Source organism: Mya arenaria, chromosome 8 (genome assembly GCF_026914265.1).
Source record: "Mya arenaria isolate MELC-2E11 chromosome 8, ASM2691426v1".
Lineage (NCBI taxonomy): Eukaryota > Metazoa > Mollusca > Bivalvia > Myida > Myidae > Mya > Mya arenaria.
Genome location: NC_069129.1, coordinates 62,871,832 through 62,881,202, shown reverse-complemented (window position 1 = coordinate 62,881,202; position 9,371 = coordinate 62,871,832).

The following is a 9,371-nucleotide window of genomic DNA, read 5'->3' as shown; positions in this document are numbered from 1 at the left end:
AGCTAACAGCCTAGTTATAACAGCCTAGTTATAACAGCTAACAGCCTAGTTATAACAGCCTAGTTATAACAGCTAACAGCCTAGTTATAACAGCCTAGTTATAACAGCTAACAGCCTAGTTATAACAGCCTAGTTATAACAGCTAACAGCCTAGTTATAACAGCCTTGTTATAACAGCCTAGTTATAACAGCCTAAACAATATATACCAACGAATTATTGCATGTTCCATTTTATACATGCTTAAATCTCTGCTATATGTATCAAATATATAAACATTTAATGAAATTTAATGGAATGAAAAGCTCCGGTTGCTAAGTGTAGAGCACGCTTGATTAACTCACAGGTAACGCGTGTTATAAAATAAACAAACACAGACATGTCCACATGGACATAATTTATTATTAAACTTTCAGCAGGGGAAATTTCTCTCAGAGTGAGATGGTTAAAAGTCCAAAACCGCGGGAACGGAAATAATAATTTCTTCATGAACTGGATAAGCATATACATGTATGATGAAAACTTTCCAAATTTAATATTGCGCAGTTACACGCTGCAGCCAATTACAATGGGACATAGTCGTAACTCTTGTCGAGGAATAGGGTTTGATGGTGCATCGACAATGAGTGGCCAAGTAACTGGCGTTCAGGATCGGATTACTGACCTTAATCTTTATGCTTAATATGTCATGCATTATAGAAATCGTTGTCTAAATTAAGTAGTAGTCTCATCATACACACAGGTTCCATCAATTTACAATTTTATGAACACATTTCAACAACTTACTTTTTTCACAACTCCGCAAAATCACATGCCATATAAAAGCGCAGTGTCTGACCTTTGGGCCGACTCACCACAGAATGAGGAGGAAACGAATATGTCGTATTTCATTGGACTTTAAAGGACAGACTCTCCCTATTTTCTCGATTACGAGATGGTTCATAAAGGATTCCATTAGAACCCTGTCCATTATGAACACATTTTCATCCATTAAAGATACTGTGAACGAACAAGATGCGGCAAGTTATTTGAAGTCATTATAAGAAGGATTTCAAAGTGTGACGGAAACGACTCCCAAACCATTGATCCAATCTGTAAGTTAATTTTAAGATTACCTGTTACCAGGTTAGTCGCTTGGCTGAATCGTTTGGCTTTTATATATGTTCATTAAAACATTCAAATATAATGCACATATACTCTACGATTGTGATTTCGGATTTCGAAGTATTTTTTTTATTCAGAAAACAAAATTAAATGTTACATTTATAGCGTATCTTGAATCCGTGTTTGCTTACTTTATCACTAAACCCCCCTTTTTCTGCCGAGCTCGTCTCTTGGTCCTGATACCAATAATAAATATATGAAAATCTTTCCTTTACGCTTGCTCATTAAAAATGTATATAAAGTGCCAACAATACGAAGTTTTCGGTAGTTTTACATGGCCGACGTATCGTCAATGGCAAACTAAAAGAAGTCCTAGAAACAAGATAGGAGGGAGCATGCTCCTTGACCCCTCTGTACTGCCTCGGTTTAAATGAGCCTCTGGCTACGGCACTGAGATGTAAGCTTTTTGTTATATCTATGTAATATGCGGCTGGGTTTTAATTCGTATAAATAAATGCCTGTACATATTTTGTTGTAATATTACCGGCCTTTGTGGCATGTAGTCAGTGAATTATTAAACAGTGTTACCATTTTATCATGTCATGATATAACATAATTATTTTTCTTATTTTTACACATCTAAAACTGATGCTAAATATGTAAATATACTGTAGAGTAATGTAAACAACACTGTCACAACAAACAAGTTGATTATTGGCTACTTTAATACCATGGACACTATCAGGTGACAATGTAATCATTTTAGTTCACCTTTACTTGTAATTGAAACTTGTTCTAGTAAGGTATCCTATGGTTTATGTAGAACTTTGTAGTATATGTACATATGTGAGTTTTCAACTGACAAAGGTTAAGTCTTGTCTTTTTCAGTCATACCATGTGATGCCAAGTGTACAATAAAAACTGAAATGAAAATTGCCAACAGAAGTGTCATGGTCTTGGTGGTAAATGCTGTGTTCTTCATTGACCTCTGTTTAAAAATGGTATGGAAAGGGTATTAAATTTTAATGTTGGTTTTATGAATAATAATGGAGGTATATTCAACATTTGAACACATTGTCATAAGGACTTATGACAGTTATGTAGAAACTAAACTGCAAAACCATATTATGTATCTGCAGTTAATGCACAGGCTATATACAGATGCTTATTGATATTCTATGTTTTCATTTTTTAGTGTTTTTACTTGTTAAATATTTGTTTTAGTTAATTATTTCAGGCTGGTGATAGAAAACTATCAGGAATGCTTAAAGCTGGCAATGGAGGGAAATGTAAAAGTAGGTAGGAAATGATAAAATGCAATAGGATATTAACCAATGTTATGAATAATATAATAAGATGAATTTTATATTGATACAATGTTGGGCATCTTACTTTGAGCAGTTAACTGGTTTAACATACTTGTTATTTAACTTATATGAACATTAAACAAGAAATAAAATGTAGCCAGAATGGTGTTTTTCATGTTTTCTTAAAAACCCTAATTATTTTATTTTTTTAAAAGACAATAATTTTCATAAAATATGCAAACTATTTCAGTTGAAATATGGGAATGTAAATTGTTGTGTTACTTGTAGTCTAACCATTAAAAGGAGTTTTCAAAAATGTATTATATTGTGCTGTATTAATCAATATTTTATAACTTTTAGTCTTTTTCAGGACACTGAGAAATCACAAGGTTTCAAACATCTAGAATATGCTCACAGTCAGTCTTCCAGATACTTACCTTAAAGGTTCCAGTGTGTTTTAGGAGACTTTGTCAGAACAGTACTTTATACCTACATACACTGGAGATACCAGACCAAGTAGATAATTACAGATATATTGACACAGAATCTGAAATTAATTGCATATCCCAACACAACATAGAACTTTAAAATGTTAAATAGGCGATGAGGCATTTGTGTAACCTTCATTATTCAAAATGAAATTTCTTATATTTATTTTAAGTTTGACTTTGCATTTAAAAGCCATTAGCATTAGATTTTTCTAATATATATATATATATATTTATACAAATTCAACTGTGATGTTTATCCAGTGGTACATGTTTGTGAATTATATAGGATTATCTTAATGATACATTTATTCAAACTTATGAATATATAGAAAACACACACTACCATGGCTGATCATGTAAACATTCATACTATCTTTTTATAGAAATTAAGTGAATCTTTCGATATTTCTGAATACATTTATTTTTTACTTTGACTGGCTTATTTATAAACACAGAATGCTACATAAAGTGTATACTCCAGTGTATATCATAACATGATTGAAATAGATAATAGATAATGTTTGCATGAAACTCTGAACACTTAACCACTATGGCAATCTGCACTAGTTAAGATACTTTTTGTTGAATAATGTGTTTTGATGAGACGAGCTTGTAAAATAGCTGTATTTCTTTTAGTAATTTTGTGTATTTGAAGCATGTCTGCAAATGTAGATTTTATCATGTATTTTGAATGGATCTGAAATACTGTTTATTTAACTGTTATTACAACGATTGACACAATAAAGATGGATTTATGAATTGTCTTCATACAAAAAATCCAACCAGTCAATGTATTTTCGAACTGTTTCCCAATACAATAACTCTTAGTCAGAGTTTTGGTGCGTATGAACTTTACTCGTTATCTGAACTAAGGCCGGTTGTTGATGATTGGAATCAGTCATCATCATCATCATCATCATCATCATCATCATCATCCACCGCACCAACCCAAACCACCTACACCACCAACTTCACACCTTCATCATCATCCACATCATCAATCATCAGCAACATCTACGCATCATCATCTTGTCATGAGCATTGTCGTCATCGTCACATCATAATTAGTATCATTGCCGTCGTCGCATCATCATTATTATTATCATCATCTAAGTCGTCGTCGTCGCATTATCACTATCGCTGTCATCGCATCATGATTATAGTGTCGTTGTCGCATTATTATTATTAAATTGTCATTGCCGTTGTCGTCGCATCAGCGTGACTATCATCATCAGCATCATGCTGCATGTTTGCATTTACTTTACACAACATTCATAATACGCATACTATAATATTTCACTTATCAAAGACGAATTTAAAGTAAAATCACTAGCCTGAAAAAAACAAAGTAATTTGTTGTTGTCCAGTTTTCATAATAATTACACAAATATTGAAATGAGCGTCGGAACCCGCCATTGCCTCCATCACAAAAAATCCCGGATGACGATGTATGTAACATAAATAGCAGATGGGTAATCAGAATAGAGACCACGAGTTTGTATCATTTGTGTCAATCATTATAAAAAGGAGAGTTTCATTAATTGATTCCCTTCAAGAGATTATCAGTGTTATTATTATTATTATTATTATTATTATTATTATTATTATTATTAAAAAAGACAGGTGCGCTCATCAGGTCAAAGTGACGTAACGTCATTTCACTTCAGACTGGGTCACTCGCTTTAAAGCTGTGCTTTATCGTTATTTTTTACGTACGACCGGAGAGTTTAAGAGACGTTTCTGAAACGCCTTTATGATTGTCGTTAAGTTGGTCGTTATAACGATCGTAAATTTACGATAATGGCAGATCGTAAAATCTATCTGAAACGCACCCCTGGTCTTTATATACAGTAAAATACATAGCCCGAGCTTTGCTAATTTGCATATTAACAACCATGTAAACATACGTACTATGAACGTACTTCCGTCTTTAACGGAATGTTATACTATGAACGCACATTCGCCGCCTGCAGCGGACCGTTACACATGTTTTCATTATTTTGCCAAAGGTCAGCGAACGTTGCAATACAATGAAATAAATTGAGGTAGGTGGCAGTGTCAGATGACAAACAAGAAACGACATATATATGTAGGATATAAGAACATTCTTTATGGATCAAACATACATTCTCAAACACGCAATGAAACAGCAAAAAAATAAAAGAGCATATTGTGAACAGCAAACGGGACAGCATCAGGATGCCTTTTAAAAGTTGGAGAGTTCTTTGTGATTCTCGAGATTTTTTATCACTTTCGAAGAAGATCTTTGATGAAAATGTCATTGAAAAATAAAATACGAAAGCAGATGTGTAACTTTAAAGGTGCAGTCAAGGCATACGCGAATTGTCTCCCTTAAACGATCTAAAATATCATCTGGGTTGCATTCTTTCCTTCTCCGAAAAATGACGTCCCATGCTTCAATCTACGATCCCCTTTTCTATATACACATATATTATCGCTATACTACTCATTATTTACCTCGGTCTATAGTACTGAACAAATCATACTTCAACATCCTTAAAACAATTATTACCTTAATTAACATCAGCAGTTTCAATTTTCTAGTGATGCAAACAAATCTGACAAGATCCATAGCATAGCAGAATTAACAACAAAGTATAATAATAATATACTGGTACAGATGTCATCTGGCATAGTAAGTTTACATAATATATTCAAAATAGCAAAATGAAACTTATATACTTGAAGGAAAAAAAATCATGTCGGGAGAGACAACATGTATTCGATTCAATTTGTATTAGTTAAAAGCACGTCAGTCATATACTAAATGGCGTCTTATTTCAAAGGCCTTAAAAGTAAATGTGGCAAGATTTTTTAATTTGACTGAACTTTCACTATTTATCAATTGCATAAACTTGAAGAAACTTCATATAAACTTAGGCGAAAATGTTTGAAAGGCGCGAGTTCCTGTACATCCTTTAATGCACCATTTCAGCATTTAATAAACATGATATCAATCCATACATAAAGATGACACGTTCTGAAAATAGAAAAGATTAATAATGTTTAGTTCAGGACATTATGCCTATTCTTATACTATTAAAGAAATCTTATAACATGTCTGTTGCATATGGTATTACACATAAACGTCAAGTAATTGTCTAGTGGCGTTAAAAATATAAAATACATACAATGACATAACAATACACATATACAATACACACACACTTAATCACAGTTCACATTAATCACCTACCAAGTCTAAGGGACTGAACTCCTTGTTCTTTCACTCTCAACTTCTCCATGAACGCTGTTAACTCTGGTGATGACTGAAAACCCAAAACCATGAATGCAACATTAAATTTAAAGAACAATTAGTAAAGTATGCTATTATTGCAACCAATCCCCAAAAGTCTCAAACCACGAAAATGCAAATTTCATTCCCGTAAATCAACCAAATGCATCTTTACATCTTGCAAACACCAATACAATAGTTAAAACAACAAGTGCAAACAATGATGACCATATTATTTTCCTAAACTTCGACCATATAAAAGAAAAGCTTCCACTCACACTGTCGTCAGGGATAACAAAATCCTTTGCACACAGATCACTTGACCAATAGCATCACTTGATATGTATATAATTGAACTGATCATGGTCTAAGGGAAGTAATTTGACAGGTGCAGTCAAGGCCTGCATGCATTGTCTCCCTTAAACTAAATAAAATATTGCATTGGCTACATAAATTGGTCTCCAAATAAAAGGTCGACTTAAGGTATTTATATAGAGCTTCTTCCATTACCATGAGTGTTTTTGTTTGCTAAAGCCACAAACACACGAAAGCCACGATAATTTCTTGTTTGGAATTTGTCAGGAAAATCGATCCGCGACCGTTCGCCAACTTTGTGTTGTAACCAGCAAAGGTTTATAGATTAAATTATTATACTCTCATACCCAGTGCCTAGAATGTCCTAAAATTATTATTTATAGCTATATTATGTCCTAGAATGCTTACTTATAACTATATCATGTCCTAGAATGATTACTGATTACTTATGACTATATTATGTCCTAGAACTATTACTTATAACTATATTATGTCCTAGAACGATTACTTATGACTATATTATGTCCTAGAACGATTACTTATGACTATATTATGTCCTAGAACGATTACTTATGACTATATTATGTCCTAGAACGATTACTTATGACTATATTATGTCCTAGAACGATTACTTATGACTATATTATGTCCTAGAACGATTACTTATGACTATATTATGTCCTAGAACGATTACTTATGACTATATTATGTCCTAGAACGATTACTTATGACTATATTATGTCCTAGAACGATTACTTATGACTATATTATGTCCTAGAACGATTACTTATAACTATATTATGTCCTAGAACGATTACTTATGACGATATTATGTCCTAGAATGATTACTTATGACTATATTATGTCCTAGAATGAGTACTTATAACTATGTAATGTCCTAGAACTATTACTTATAACTATATTATGTCCTTATTCATTTAACCAAATTTGAGAAACAAAACTTTCTTTGAATGTTTTTGATTATATAACCGCGAATAATTTTTTAAGTTTTAATTCTTAACTAGAAGCGCAGCAATGCGTCGAAACCAGGTTTTTGTAATGGGCAATCAGAAATTATAGCCAATTAATTTGTTGTATGACTTTATCTTTACTTTTATCAAAAAGAGACGTAACTGAAAATTACTGTTGGCGGAAACCATTTTTCTATTTCTAGTTATAGTGACCTTGACCTTAGCCCCTCCCAACTCAAAAGCAATTCCAAGCTAGCTCTTCACATAAGCTACCTACACACTAAGTTTCATTAATATCTATCAATGCTAACTTATGTTATTGGGCAGAAACCATTTTTCTATTTTTGGTAACAGGCGACCTTGACCTTAGCCTCCCCCTCAAAAGCAATCCCAAGCTAGCTCTGTACATAAGCTACCTACACACCAAGTTTCATCAATATCTGTCAATGCTAATTAAAGTTATTGGGCAGAAACCATTTTTCTATTTTAAGTAACAGAGACCTTGACCATTTTTCTATTTTAAGTAATAGTGACCTTGACCTTAGCCCCTCCCAACTCAAAAGCAATCCCAAGCTAGCTCTTTCCATAAGCAACTTACACACCAAGTTTCATCAATATCGGTCAATGCTAACTAAAGTTATTGGGCAGAAACCATTTTTCTATTTTAAGTAACAGTGACCTTGACCTTAGCCCCACACCCCTCAAAAGCAATCCCAAGCTAGCTCTTCACATAAGCTACCTACACACCAACTTTCGTCAATAACTATCAATTCTAACTAAAGTTATTGGGCAGAAACCATTTTTCTATTTTTAGTAACAGGCTACCTTGACCTTAGCCCGACCCCCCTCAAAAGCAATCCCAAGCTAGCTCTTCACATAAGCTACCTACACACCAAGTTTCATAAATATCTGTCAATGCTAATTAAAGTTATTGGGCAGAAACCATTTTTCTATTTTAAGTAACAGAGACCTTGACCATTTTTCTATTTTAAGTAATAGTGACCTTGACCTTAGCCCCTCCCCACTCAAAAGCAATCCCAAGCTAGCTCTTCACATAAGCTACCTACACACCAAGTTTCATCAATATCTGTCAATGCTAATTAAAGTTACTGGGCAGAAACCATTTTTCTATTTTAAGTAACAGAGACCTTGACCATTTTTCTATTTTAAGTAATAGTGACCTTGACCTTAGCCCCTCCCCACTCAAAAGCAATCCCAAGCTAGCTCTTCACAAAAGCAACTTACACACCAAGTTTCGTCAATATCTATCAATGCTAACTAAAGTGATTGGGCAGAAACCATTTTCTATTTTTAGTAACAGTGACCTTGACCTTAGCCCCAAACCCCTCAAAAGCAATCCCAAGCTAGCTCTTCAAATAAGCTACCTACACACCAAGTTTCATCAATATCTGTCAATGCTAATTAAAGTTATTGGGCAGAAACCATTTTTCTATTTTAAGTAACAGAGACCTTGACCATTTTTCTATTTTAAGTAATAGTGACCTTGACCTTAGCCCCTCCCCACTCAAAAGCAATCCCAAGCTAGCTCTTCACAAAAGCAACTAACACACCAAGTTTCGTCAATATCTATCAATGCTAACTAAAGTTATTGGGCAGAAACCATTTTCTATTTTTAGTAACAGTGACCTTGACCTTAGCCCCACACCCCTCAAAAGCAATCCCAAGTTAGCTCTTCCCATAAGCTACTTACACACCAGGTTTCATCAATATCTACCAATGGTAACTAAAGTTATTGAACAGAAACCAATGTTTGACGCCCGGCCGCCCGCCCAACGACAACCTCATTCTAATAACCCGGTTTTCGTTGAAAACCTGGTTAAAACAGTTAATTTGACATCAACATATGCGGGACAACAATCAAGTGAAACTGAACAGAGTCAATCAATCGGACCCGACATTCACATCTAG